Source organism: Hypanus sabinus, chromosome 30, assembly GCF_030144855.1.
Source record: "Hypanus sabinus isolate sHypSab1 chromosome 30, sHypSab1.hap1, whole genome shotgun sequence".
Lineage (NCBI taxonomy): Eukaryota > Metazoa > Chordata > Chondrichthyes > Myliobatiformes > Dasyatidae > Hypanus > Hypanus sabinus.
This window is the reverse complement of record NC_082735.1, coordinates 41172532-41187536: the sequence shown is the minus strand read 5'-3', so window position 1 is coordinate 41187536 and position 15005 is coordinate 41172532. Positions and strand designations below refer to the sequence as shown.

Sequence of the window (15005 nt, the reverse complement as noted above, 5' to 3'; positions counted from 1 at the left end):
TGCTGCCTTCAATCCATTCTTCCAGAACTGAAAGGTCTGAACTGCCTTTGCAGCCCCTCTCAATGTTGAAATTGTCTTTATTTTTATTTTAGTTCTCTCCGTTTGCATCAGCCCTCTCCCCAGCCACCTCTTCCAGGCATACAAATTTTGGAGATGTGCTCTCCTCTAATTCTGACCTCTTGTGCAATGTTGATCTGTACCCTCTGGTCCTAGATTTCCCCCACTATGGGGAATACCTTTCAGGTCCGCTTTAACCAGGCCTTTCAATACTCTGTAGGTTTCAATCAGATCCCCCTGTCATTCATCTAAACTTCATACTTCATGCCTGTCATGTTAATCCAGGCCTTTGATTCGGGAATTCCCTCCCTTAACTAGCCAGCCTCTCTTTCCCTGTAATGTGAGGAACTCCTTTGACAATTGTTCAATCACTTCATCCAAAAGACCTAGGAGCAGAATTAGGCCATTTGGCCCATTGTGTCTGGTTTGCCATTCTGTCATGGCTGATTTATTTTCCCTTTCAACCCCATTCCCCTGTCTGCTCCCCATAACCTTCGATGTACTTACTAATCAAGCTCCTATCAACCTCCACTTTAAATAAACCCAATGAACTGGCCTCCGCAGCCATCCGTGGCAATGAATTCCACATATTCACCACTCACTGGCTAAAGAAATTTCTCCTCATCTCTGTCGTATAGGGATGTCCTTGTATTCTGAGTCTTTGCTTTCTGGTCCTAGATTTCCCCTACAATAGGAAACACCTTTCAAATCCACTTTATCTAGGCCTTTCAATACTCCATAGGTTTCAATGCGATCCCCCTGTCATTTGTCTAAACTTCAGCAAGCATCGGTCCAGAGCAATTAAATGCTCCTCGTATGTTAACCCTTTCATTCCTGGGGTCATGCTTGTGATCCTCATCTGGACCTCTCTGATGACAGTACATCTTTTCTTAGATAACTGCTCACAGTACCCCAAGTACAGTCTAAGCAATGCCTTATAAAGCCTCAACATTACATCTTTGCTTTTAGATTTTAATCCTCTCAAAATAAATGCTAAAATTGCATTGCTTTCCTTACACTGACTCTTGCTCCTCAGTCTTGGGCTACTTGATGTTAGATTCCTTTCTGCGAACCTTTCTGTAATATGTGCTGGACTGCTGTACCAAGTTATAGATGTGGCTTAAATTTAAATTCCTTTCTTACTGGTTCTTTGTGCACCGCTACTGCTTTTTGAAAATTGATTTTTTAATCTCAGTTTCTCATCCATTAAATAATGAGTTGCAGACAATGAAAGTGTATTAATCCAGTTTTATTTAACTACATAATTACTACTGAGGACCCAGAGGCTTTGAGCTCCTAGGAGTGTCTATCTTATGGAACATGGAATTTACAATTAAGGTCTCATTGCTAAACTGGAGGGAATATAACACTGTGACTTCATTTTGTGAAATGAGTTCATAGTCATGAGAGAGAGAGAGAGAGAGAGAGAGAGAGAGAGAGAGAGAAAGCTTGTGAAGTACTATGGCTTAATAATTGCCAAACATATCTTAACTTGTCCCCCCCTCTCTGCTTTCAATAAGGATCACTCCCTCCATGATTCCCATGTCCATTCGTCCCTTCCTTCTAATCTCCCTCCTGGCACTTATCCCTGTGGCTGCACCTGCCCATACACCTCCTTTCTCACCTCCATTGATGGCCCCAAACAGTTCTTCCAGGTGAGGCCACACTTCTGTGATTCTGCTGGGGTCATCTATTCTATCTGCTGCTCGTGATGTGACCTGTGCTACATTGGTGGGACTTGTCAAAAATTGGGCTCCGCTTTGTCAAGCACCTCTGTTCCATCTACCAAAAGCAGAACTTGCCTAAGCCAAACATTTTAGTTCTGATTCCCATTACTATTCTAACATGTCAGTCTATGGTCTCCTCTTCTCACTTGCCTATTACTTCCCCTTGAGTTCCGTTCTCCTTCCCATTCTCCTATGATCCTCTCCTGTCAGATTCTAACTTTTCTAGCCCTTTATCTTTCCCATTCGCCTGGTTTCACTTATCATTTTCTGGCCTGCCTAGTTCCCCTGCCCCCACCCTTTTATTGTGGCGTCTTCACCCTTCCTTTCCAGTCCTGATGAAGGGTTTTGGTTTGAAATGTAAACAGTTTATTCATTTCGCTAGTTGCTGCTTGACCTGCTGAGTTCCTCTAATGTTTTGTGTGAGTTGTTTTGGAATTCCAGTGCCCGCAGAGTTTCTTGTGTTTATGGCTTATTAATTGCCGATATTTTGGCACAGTCAAAAGTGTTGTGGTCCTCTTTTTTTTTTGTGAACTCTTCGTCAATGTAACTGAAGTTTTCAACATCATAAAATGCATTCTACTTGGAAACAGGTGATTAGTAAAGTAATCTTGTAGGGGGTCATCACAACTTAAGGGTTTCACAATTTTTTAATAGCCAGTGAAACTAGCTGACAGTGTCAACACACTTCCAATGCCACTATAGCATGCCCATAACTTACTAAACCTAACTGTGCATCTTTGAAATGTGGGAGGAAAATCCACATGGTGAGAACATACAAACTCCTTACAGACAGTTACTGGAATTGAACTCTGATCACTGGTGCTGTAATTTATTCTGCTAACTACTACGCTACCGTACTGCCCTGTGTTCTAAGTACTCTATCAATATATGTCATCTTGGTTGATTTCAGTGTTCTACATGTTGAAAGGTACCTGGCTTGCTTCCTGCAGACAGTCAGGGCAAATCCTCTGTGACAAGAACATAAATTGCAATTCTAGCCATGCAGCTGAATTAAGGCAAAGATTAATGAATGTTTTGTTCCAGTTCCCAAATAGCTGATAGATGTCTTCTGTTGTACAAAGTCCTTTACCAGACTCACTAATTTGTTAAATCTGTTCAACAGCATACATGATCCAGAGTTGGATTCATTATTTGTAATAAGGTACAAATTAGAGTCAGATGTATTAAAATTAGTCATGTGTTTGAACTGGAGACTTGGGCCTGACAAGCAGTAGCCAAAGAAAATAGCAGCAGGATATTTTGAACCTACCCAGCAGAAAGAAAACAACAACTACCAACTGTTTGAACTCCTTGTGTCAAAAAATAATGAGGAACAAAACACAAATTGTTTGAGAGCAGCTTCAGTGCATTGGAATGAACGAGGCATTTTGAACTCTGTTGGGCTCTACTTGATGCTACATTTCATTGGATTAATAGCAGAGTGGATGAGTTAACTGATGAACAAGTTGAGGTGCTGGAGTTAGCTCCACTGAACCACTACATTGCTTTGTGTGGGGGGATGGAAGGGGCAGCAGCTGAAACAAAATTGAAGAATTCCTATCCAAATTGCTCTGCAAAGAACAAGGTCATTGAGCCTTTGAAAGAGCTACTTATTTGTCCCATTTCCCCTTCAACCAATTAGTTTCTTTAGTGGCTATCTCAAGTTATCCCAGATTTATTGTGATATGCACAAGTATACACATTTATTTTATTGAGAGATACAGCACAGTATTCAGACCATTGAGCCCACGACGCCCAATTACACCCATGGCCATCCAATTCCACCCATGTTGCCAATTAAATTGCCAATCTCTATGTCTTTGGAGTGTGGAAGGAAACCAGAACACCCAGAAGAAAGCCATGTAGTCACAAGCTCCTTTCAGTTAGCTGCAGAATTGAACCTGGATTGCTGGTGCTGTAATAGTGTTATGCTAGTCATTACACCACCTTGCAATGCAATGCAAAGCTTACAAATGCAGCACCACAGGCAAATAGCATCATATAAACATCATTAGAAGAACATAATTTTTGCACAATCTTTACGACAAAGTACAATTAGAACAAAATAAAATAAGTCTATCGTAGTTTATTCTTGAATCTAGTGGGGAGTGACTTCAGGCTTCTATACCTCCTGTCGCTAGCTGCAAGAAGATGACGTGGCCTGGATGTGGAGTTTGCAATTGTGTTTGGGTTGGAATAGGTGCAAGAATAAACGAACTTGAAGTAGGGGATTCCTTTCTCAAAAATATTTTAGTTTGAAGCAGTTTCATTTGCATATTCTAGATTCTTATTTTGATTCAATTACTTCAATTTAAGTTTCACAGTTGTCATCATGGGATTTGAACTTGTGTTTCCAGGTTACTGATCATTAGTTGCCAAGTATACAAGACTATAAGACATAGGAACAGAATTAAGCCATTTGTCCTACTGAGTCTGTTCCACCATTCCATCATGGCTGATTTATTTTCCCACTCAATCCCATCTTCCTGTCTTCTCTCCGTAATCTTTGACACCCTTACTAATCAAGAACCTTTCAACCTCTGTCTCAGGTGAACTGGGAGAATCAGGTAGGTGCTGGACCCCAGGATAGGGAGTTTGTGGAGTGTCTAAGGGATGTATTTTTGGAACAGCTTGTGCTTGAGCCAACCAGGAACGAGGCTATTTTGGACTTGGTGACGTGTAATGAACAGGAATTGATAAGTGATCTTGAAGTAAAGGAGCCATTAGGAAGTAGTGATCATAACATGATAAGTTTTTATCTACAATTTGAGAGGGATAGGGGCAGATCAGAGGTGTCAGTGTTGCAATTAAATAAAGGAGACTACGGAGCCATGAGGGAAGAGCTGGCCAAAGTTAAATGGGCGGATGCCCTGGCAGGAAAGACAGTGGATCAGCAGTGGCAGATATTCTTGGGCATAATACAAAAGATGCAAATGCAGTTCATTCCAATGAGAAGGAAGGATTCAAAGAGGGGGAAAGGGCCACAGTGGTTGACAAAGGAAGTCAGAGATTGTATAGCATTAAAGAAAAAGAAGTATGACAGGGCTAAGATGAGTGGGAATACAGATGATTGGGAAAGTTCTAAGGAACAGCAGATCTTAACTAAAAAAGCATACGGAGAGAAAAAAATCAGGTATGAGCTCAGTCTAGCCAGGAATATAAAAGGGGATAGCAAAAGCTTTTTTAGCTATGTGAAGAGAAAGAAGATAGTTAAGAACAATGTTGGCCCCTTGAAGAATGAATTGGGAGAAATTGTTATGGGAAACAGGGAAATGACAACAGAATTTAATGCATACTTTAGATCTGTCTTCACCAGGGAGGACACAAGCAATCTCCCAGATGTATGGATGGGCCAGGGTCATAAGATATCAGAGGAATTGAGACAGATTGACATTCGGAAAGAAACTGTGATGAGTAGACTGGTAGGACTGAAGGCTAATAAATCCCCGGGTCCAGATGGTCTGCATCTGAGGGTTCTAAAAGAGATGGCTCAGGAAATTGCGGATGCATTGGTAATCATTTTCCAATGTTCCTTAGATTCAGGATCAGTTCCTGAAGATTGGAGAGTGGCTAATGTTGTCCCACTTTTCAAGAAGGGAGGGAAGGAGAAAACGGAGAACTATCGCCCTGTTAGCCTAACGTCAGTCGTGGGGAAGATGCTTGAGTCCATTATTAAGGACGAAATAGTGGCACATCTAGATGGCAGAAATAGGATTAGGCCGAGCCAGCATGGATTTACCAAGGGCAAATCATACTTGACTAATCTGTTGGAGTTTTTTGAGGGTGTAACAAGGATGTTAGACGAGGGTAAGCCAGCGAATGTTGTGTACCTAGATTTTCAGAAGGCATTCGATAAGGTGCCACATAGGAGATTGGTGAGTAAAATCAGAGCTCATGGCATTGGGGGCAGGGTTTCAACATGGATAGAAAACTGGTTGGCAGATAGAAAGCAAAGGGTAGCAGTGAATGGGTGTTTCTCAGACTGGCTGGAGGTGACTAGTGGGGTACCACAGGGCTCTGTATTGGGACCACAGCTCTTTACGATTTATGTCAACGATTTAGATGAGGGCATTGAAAACTATATCAGCAAGTTTGCTGACGATACTAAACTGGGTGGCAGTGTGACATGCGAAGAGGACGTTAGGAGAATACAGGGAGACTTGGATAGGCTAGGTGAGTGGGCAGATACTTGGCAGATGTCATTCAATGTGAATAAATGTGAAGTTATCCACTTTGGAAGCAGGAACAAGAGGGCAGAGTATTGTCTGAACGATGTCGAGTTAGGTAAGGGAGAAATGCAAAGAGACCTAGGAGTCCTAGTTCACCAGTCAATGAAGGTGAATGAGCAAGTGCAACAGGCAGTGAAGAGGGCAAATGGAATGTTGGCCTTTGTTACAAGGGGAATTGAGTACAAGAGCAAGGATGTTCTTTTGCATTTGTACAGGGCCCTGGTGAGACCACACCTGGAATATTGTGTACAGTTTTGGTCTCCAGGTTTAAGGAAGGACATTCTGGCAATTGAGGAAGTGCAGCGTAGATTCACTAGGTTGATTCCTGGGATGGCAGGGCTGTCTTACGCAGAGATTGGAGAGATTGGGCTTGTACACGCTGGAATTGAGGAGATTGAGAGGGGATCTGATTGAAATGTTTAAGATAATTAAAGGATTTGATAGGATTGAGGCAGGAAATAAGTTCCAGATGTTGGGAGAGTCCAGTACCAGAGGGCATGGATTGAGAATAAGAGGTCAGTTATTTAAAACAGAGTTGAGGAAGAGCTTCTTCTCCCAGAGAGTTGTGGAGGTGTGGAATGCACTGCCTCGGAAGACGGTGGAGGCCAATTCTCTGGATGCTTTCAAGAAGGAGCTGGATAGATATCTGATGGATAGGGGAATCAAGGGATGTGGGGACAAGGCAGGGACTGGGTATTGATAGTGAATGATCAGCCATGATCTCAGAATGGCGGTGCAGACTCGAGGGGCCGAATGGTCTACTTCTGCACCTATTGTCTTTTGTCTATTATTACCCAATGACTTGGTCTCCACAGCCATCTGTGGCAATTCCACACATTCACAACACTCTGGCTAAAGAAGTTCCTCCTTACCTCAGTTCTAAAGGAATGCTAGTTCTAACTTGTATATCCATTTCCTTTTGAAAATTTCTGTTGGGAACTACTTCTATCAATTTGAAGGGACATTAACCACATAATTCACTGCATAAGTACAGTCATTGCCATGTCCTCTCTAGTTCTCATGTTTGTGTCTTTTTGAAGCTCTTTCTCATGGAAATAGTTTTATTTAAACACCATTTGCATCACCTGTGCTAACAACACCCTTGAAACTCTTCACCTCGCAGGCTTTATATTCATCTCCTCTCCACCCTTTCCAAATCCATGCCATTTTGTTCTAACATGTAGCAGACAGACCCACATTGAGTGGACAAAATTCTGGATCATTTCAACTCTAAATATGCACAATGCCTTTCCATTTAGTGCTACCCGACATTACAACATCAGCTCTTGGCCAGGCCGAACCAGAGGTTTATACCAAGTTCTAAAACTTATATACTCGAGGCCATGTCTCTAAAGACTATCAGTATGTAACCAAATAGTTGGTCCTGCCACTTCCTATCAGTTGTCTGTGGTAAATCCCAGGAATTTCTGTTTCTATATGCATATGAAATGTGTGCTATTAATTTAATATTGCTTCTCGTGTTCATTGGTGAAGGTTGTGAAGAGCTCATGGCCATTAGTTGGTAGTCGCTTCTCTAGTCAAATAGACACATGGAATGTGGTAATAGAAGTGGAGGGTGCTTGTGAAGCTCTTTCCCTATCAGGATAACAAAAGCATAATTGCAGAAATATCTGGGAGGATCTACTGAAGATTAATTTGTGGAGAGTAAACTTCCCTGTTGTTTGGTAAAGAGAGTTTAAATTCGTCAGTCCCAACTACAACAAAGAAGCAGTAGGTTGCATCTTTTCCCTGAACAGTTGAAGGTGAAGGATAATCACTGTACAATTAAGACCATAAGATATAGGGGCAGAATTAATCCATTTGGGCCATCAAGTTTGCTATGAAAACTGTGGAAGTTGGTGAGTCACTCTCTCATTGGTTAGCTTTACTTGAATGGAGCCAGTGCGAGAGATTCTGGCTTCCATCATTTCTGCAGTCTTTCCCTTTCTCTTGCATGGATCACATTGTATTTGGTAAGTCACCATATAATATTCTTCTAATGTTCATCTTCAGTGGAGACCATCATGTAATCCCTTTTTGCTTTTATCTTCTGTAGGTCTGCGAGCGTAATCATTTGGAGGGTATTACCTCATCATCTACTGGAGGTGTGTTGCACAGAGGACCATCATTCTACTTTGGAAGCTACCAACATCCATTGTGTAGATAGAAATCCAGCATACATTAACTTACTGGTTAGCGTGTAATTCAGATGCCTGGACTGTTAAATGAGGTTTCAAATCTCACCGTAGCATCTGGGGGAATTTGAGTTTAGTGAATTCAATCTGTTGAATGGGGAATGCAAAAAGTCTTTTTGACCTTTAAGAAACACCAGATTGCCTTAAAAAACCATCTATGCCACTGAAGTTTGTTTTGGAAAACAAATCTGCCATCTTTCTTTGTCTGGAACCAGTCACCCAGCAATGTGATTAATGTTTAACTAAGCTGTCGAGTTTCTCATCAAACCAAAATGTTACCCTATAGGTGGTGATTGTTCTTCATACCTTAACTCATGAATGCAGAAAGATTGTTCAAGAAAGACACAGAAATGGAGGAGAAAATAAACAAAGTTGAAGATACTGGCAATTTAAAATAAAAATAAAAATGCTGGGATGATGCAGCAGGTTAGGCTGCATTTCTGGGAAGAAAAAGTTCCAGTTCAGAGACCTTTTGTAAGAACTGAAAAGGAGACTGAAGAAGCTTGTAAAGTTGCAGTCAGAGTGGGTAAAACCAGGGTGATGATAGAGATAAACTATGGACAGATTATTAGCTCAGTTAAAGGGTGAGAACAGAGACAAATGAACCTTGAGTGAAGGATGTGGAAATTTCATAATACAGAGCAGGGGCCCAGTGGATCCTTCACTCCCAGAGAGATAGAAAAAAACAAGCTGAGCAAATATTATGGATGGATCATTGATGCAGACTGAGAAATCAAGTTGCCTGTTTTATAAGACTCACTGTTTGGCCACATCAAGTTTTTGAAAGGTCAATCCAATCTAATTTTATTTTTTGCACATAACCCAGCAAGTAGCTGCCCATTGCCAATTAAAGTGTGTGCCTTCAGGCTTCTGTACTTCCTTCCTGACAGTTACAATGAGAAGAGGCATGTCCTGGGTGGTGGGGATCCTTATTAATGGATGCCACCTTTCTGAGATACCGCTCCTTGATGATATCTTGGATACTACGGAGGCTAGTATCCAAGACAGATGTGACTAACTTTACAACTTTCTGTAGCTGCTTTCAATCCTGTGCAATAGCACCCCCCCCCCCCCCCCCGTACCAGTTTCTCTCAAGACTTCTGCATGTTATGAAGAAAATCAGCTTCTCTGATCTCTGCATACTATTTAGTTTCTTAAAGTATTGATTGATTTGTATATTATTTAACATTTATTGACCTTTAGAACAAATATTTGAGCAATTATTTTTGTACAATAAAGCTGAAATGTCACAGCCACTTGTTTGATTATTGTTTTACTTTGTCACATAGCATTTTAGTTTAGTTACAATGACCAACTTTTGCCTTTTTAACATACCACAAACCCAAGACAAAAAAAGCTGCTAAGAAAGGCTAAGCGTGTAAATGATCTTTTTCACCTTTTGCACTGAACTCTGAAATAATTGGATAGGGTACTTTTTCTCATTATGTAAGATATTGACATGTCCACTGTTACTAGTAACCTTTAAGTCTAATGCTACAACGTAGCTGTGCTTAACCACATCAATTAACTGCATTAGAGTCTAAATATGCTAAGATTCTTCGCCTTAGCAAAATCAGGCACCAAAAATATCTAATCTTTGCTTGTGTCATAGTTTGATTTCTCTCACTTTCATTTCCCCCATCTGGCATGCTTACTTAGCCATTGGTGATGAATGTAAACCGTAATTTAAATACTCTAGTATCTTTCAGTGAAATTGCATCTTGAAATAGAACTGATAGTATGCACACATTCTTGACTGTTTGTATCACTCTCTGAGCTTCCATGGCTCTGCAATCTAAATGGGTGCATGAGGAAATTTGTTGAAGCCTATCTGACTCAGAAATGCAGAGGGCATAGCTCAGATCTAGCTTGCTTTACTGGAAAAGTCCATTCCAGTGTTTATACCGTATCCTTCCATCTCCGTCTTATTCTCATATGTTATTATTCATGTCTGAACAGGATGCTCTATTATATTAATAATAATATTACTTTGCAAGAATAATAAGTTCCTTTGCTGCATTTTAGTTTCCCAAATGTATCTGCACTATGGACTTGTTATCACATGCCATTTATGCCATTTCCTCTAGGTCGGAAAGCTCCAACATCCTCCCACTATGCACGTGAAATAATATCTTTGCTAATCCTGTAAAACCTGTATATAATTTTCAATATCTCTATCTGGTCCTTCCTCAAGCTTCCTCTGCTTAAATACAGAGGTTCTAGTCTGCTTATTTACTCCTTGTCATTCTGTTTTAATCCTCAATGATTTTTTTTTGCAGGTGTTCTATGCATGTATTTTTTTTAATAAAGCGGAGATGTTTTGCCGCTTGTTTATTCTATAACTTGAATCCTTGTGTAAAGATGTTTTTAATGCAAGGAAATTCCTTGTAACCTTCATTCTGTGCAAGGCTGCAGCAGCTGATAATTTTTTGAAGTTACATCTCTTGCATCTTCTTTCAATTTACCTTACTCTGACTTTTTAATTTAATGACTATTTGCCTGGTAATGGTCCTGAGCTGCAAGTTGATGGAATCATTGTGATAAAAGTATCAATGAGCATTCTTTGATGTTAAAATAGATTTTAAAACATAAATGGATTAAAATTTTACTTCCTAATGTGAAGTGTATTGCGCTTTTCAGTGAAATCATTGGGATTTCCATCACAATTATTTTCTTTATATATCCTGTAGCTATGGTGAAAATTATCGGGTAATGCAATGGCAGCATTTAGCCTTGCCAAGTGTAGATTGGTGAAATCATGTGGAGCTGTTGCTTCTGATAAATGCTGTTCTGTCACTAGCATTGAGAACAAGCTGAATTATTAGATATAGAACACCAAAGAACTGAATTTTGTAGATTTGAAATCTCACTTTCTGATGGCAGTCCCTACTCTCTATTTTCCTTTTACAAATAGACAGATATACAGTGGCGACTTGTTACAAACAAATATGCATGGTAGTTCATGAGGTTAAGCATGTTAACAGGTTGTGTAAGCAGGAATGGAGCAGAAGTGAGATATACTCAGTGCTAAAAGTTGCATTAAAAGGTTATATAGGGATAGGATGCATAAAAAGTAGTATATTTATTGAGAACCTTGATTAGATTTCATTTGGTACACAGGGTAAACTCCATACGACAAAAGACCTGATTGAAGTAGATATGAAGATTTAAATGAGCAAGTTATGAACAAGGGATACTTATAACCGTAAATAAGTCAAGAATTTAAAATCTTAATTCCTAAAATTCCTAAGATTTAAAAAGAATTTAAAAAAGAGAGTGTGTAGAATGTAGATTTGATTGCTGCAAGGACTGATTGACGCAAATAGAACTGGTGTACTTAAGGGCAGTGAGGATGCAACAGAAGAGGGTAACGATAATCTGAAAATGAGCAATGAGGTGTGCCCTGCGTACAGTGAAGCAGATAAGTTGACCCAAATGTTGTGTTTCTGTTCTATGCTTACAGTATGTTTTATGAAAATTTAAAACTACCTCATTACCTGTGGAAAAATGAGATAGACAGACAGTATAAATTTGTTTAAAAAAAACCCTAGCTCCTGAAGTTAGAGAATTGCATGACACAGGAGTTTATCAAATCTGTGTTAGTCTTTTGTGAAGCAATCTGGTCAGTCTTATTCTCTCTTTATTTCCCTACAGGTCAGTGTATTATGTTCCCTCTGATTGTTATTGATTTCCATTGTGAAATTCCTAATTGACTCAGAGTTACAAATCATCATGAAACTGTGTGGGACAAAGTCTTCCTCTTACATCCCCAACACTACATTTGTAAAATGGTGAATTTTTTTTTAAATTGTTGTATGTACAGTGGAAAAACTTGTCTTGCATACCTTCCATACAGATCAATTCATGACATAGTATGGGATACAAAAAATAACAGAAAGCAGAGTAAAGTGTTGCAGTGCAAAAAATCTGAATTGCAGATATAAGTTGCAAAATCACAAGGTAGATTGTTAGGTTGAGTCCATCATATCCATAAGATATAGGAGCAGAATTAGGCTATTTGGCCCATTGAGTCTGCTTTGCCATTTAATTATGGCTGATCCTTTTTCCCCTCCTCAGCCCCACTCCCTGTAACCTTTGATGCTGTGACTAATCAAGAACCTATCAGGCTTTGCCTTAAATACACCCAATGACCTGGCTTCCACAGCTGCCTGTGGTAATAAATTCCTAATATTGTACGAGGGAGCCATTCAATAGTCTTATAACAGAAGGTTTCTTTGAGCTGATGGTATGTGCTTTCAGGTTTTTGTATGTTTGGCCCGATAGGAGAGAGAGTGTCCAGGGTGGGTTGGATTTTGATTATGCTTTATGCTTTACTGAGACAGTGAGAAGTATGGACAGTGTCATAGTGGGGTGACTGGTTCCTGTGATGTTCTGAGCTGCATCCACAATTCTGCAGTCACATGGTGAATTGATTAAAAATTGCAGAGGAGAAACATAATTTCTTTAACCTCACCCCCAATCTATTTACTCACAATCCCTGAAACATCTACCAGTGGCAGCGGTTCTTGCTGTCCAGGATTTCATGGTCTTGCAAGGTTCCATCACATCTTCTCCCAGCTGCTCTTGCTAAATAACCTAAAACTCAAATTCAGAAATGGCTTGGACATGACAAAATTAATGAACACCAACTTAAATAATCCAATTACTGGTTTCTTAATTTGCTACTACCTCATGAGACTTGATGTCGTTTTACTGTGATGTAGCTTGTCTCAATTACTTTGTGTTATTGAATTGAGTTGACTTTATTTGTTACATCCTACACATACATGAGGAGTAAAAATCTTCACATTACATGTCCCTCTGAATGTGCAATTCACAGTCATTTGTAATAAATAGTATGTACAACAGGACAGTCAGTATAGCATAGAAATACAATTGTATCAGCATGAATTAATTAGTCTGATGGCCTGGTGGAAGAAGCTGTCCAGGAGCCTGTTGGTCCTGGCTTTTATGCTAGAGTACTGTTTCCTGGATGGCAGCAGCTGGAACAGTTTTTTGGTTGGGGTGACTCAGGTCCCCAATGACCTTTCGGGCCCATTTTACATACCTGTCTCCGTAAATATCCTGAATAATGGGAAGTTCACACCTACAGATGCGACGGGTTATCTGCACCACTCTGCAGAGTCTTGAGATTGAGGTAAGTACAGTTCCCATGCCAGGCAGTAATGCAGCCAGTTAGGATGCTCTCAGATGTGCCCCTGTAGAAGGTTCTTAGGACTTGGGGACATATACCGAACATCTTCAGCCGTCTGAGGTGAAAGAGGTGCTGTTGTGCTTTTTTCACCATAGAGTTGGTCTGTACAGACCACATGAGATCCTGATGAACTTAAAGCTGTTCACCCTCTCAAGCCCAGATCTATGGACTTCAATAGGAGTTAGCCTGTCTCCATTCCTCCTGTAATCCACAACCAGCTCCTTTGTTTTTGTGACATTGAGGGAGCAGCTATAGTTAGACTACAATGTCTAGGTGTTTATTTTGTAGATGTACTGTGAAAAATCCATTTTCTTGCCACTTTGGTCAGCCTTTCCTGTACATAACCAAACAAGGGCAAATAAGGCTAGCTTAGCCAGTTACGGGCAGTTGGGCCAAAGAGTCTACTTCAGTGTTGTAAGACTATATGACCCTCACCTGCATATGGATTTGTGGCCTTCTGTTAATAAGCAATGGAGCAAATGGATTGCTTCATGTTAAAGATGTGTGACTGTATAAAATCGTTTTGCTGGGAAGACGTTAGAGTAGCTTCGTGTACTTCTGAAAAGATTTATCAATCGCAAGTGGTTGCTTCCTGTTCTGATTAATTATGCCGATAATTGTGCTCTATTTTTGAAGTGTGACTTTGTCGAGAGGTCGTACAGGAGTGAGATATGCCAACTAGTGGAGTGGTGTTGCAGCCACAACCTGGCATTCAACGTCAGTAAGATGAAAGCTGATTGTGGACTTCAGGAACGGTAAGACAAAAGAACACATACCAATCCTCATACAGGAAACTGCTCACTTCTGATCCATGTTCCTGGGGTGTCAAGATCTCTGAGGATCTAACCTGATCCCAACATATCGATGCAGTTATAAAGAAGGCAATACAGCGGCTATATGTAATTAGGGGTTTGAAGAGATTTGGTATGTCAACAGATACACTCAAAAACTTCTATAGGTGTACCATGGAGAGCATTCTGACAGGCTGCATCACTATCTGGTATGGGGGGTGGGGGGCTACTGCACAGGACCGAAAGAAGCTCCAGAGGGTCATAAATCTAGTCTAGCCTACAAAGCACCCAGGACATCTTCAAGGAGCAGTGTCTCAGGAAGGCAGTGTCCATTATTAAGGACCTCCAGCACCCAGAGCATACTCTTTTCTCACTGTTACCATCAGGTCAGAGGTACGGAAGCCTGAAGGCACACTCAGCGATTCAGGAACAGCTTCTAACCCTCTGTCATCCGATTCCTAAATGGACATTGAACCCTTGGACACTACCTCACTTTTTAAATATATATTATTTCTGATTTTTGCGCAGTTTTTAATCTCTTCAATATATGTATACTGTATTTATTATTTTGTTTTTTCTTATATATGATGTATTGCATTGAACTACTGCTACTAAGTTAACAAATTTCATGACACGTGCTGGTGATAATAAACCTGATTCTGATTCTGAGACATTCTGGAGATTTCAGCCTGCAACCCTAGATGAGTTTGATACTAACTTTGCACTTCAAATGTATTGATTTCTAACCTTTTCCCCAATTTTGGCGGGCCAATGGACTATTCCCAAAAATG

General features: G+C 40.3%; 2 protein-coding genes across 3 annotated transcripts in view; both read left to right on the top strand.

Moving 5' to 3' along the window:
• LOC132383606 (transcription factor HIVEP3) overlaps positions 1-15005 on the top strand; it is a 764495-nt gene that overhangs the window by 39665 nt on the left and 709825 nt on the right. The window contains exon 1 of one of the 2 annotated variants that reach the window (XM_059954801.1): positions 14137-14178. The exons of the other annotated variant lie outside the window; for it this stretch is intronic. The gene's annotated coding sequence lies outside the window, so the exon portion shown is untranslated. Of the gene's footprint in view, positions 1-14136; positions 14179-15005 lie in introns of those variants that run through there. 2 annotated transcript variants of the gene reach the window in all.
• The window catches only part of LOC132383607 (uncharacterized), a 60208-nt gene that overhangs the window by 3687 nt on the left and 41516 nt on the right, over positions 1-15005 (top strand). The window lies entirely within an intron of this gene.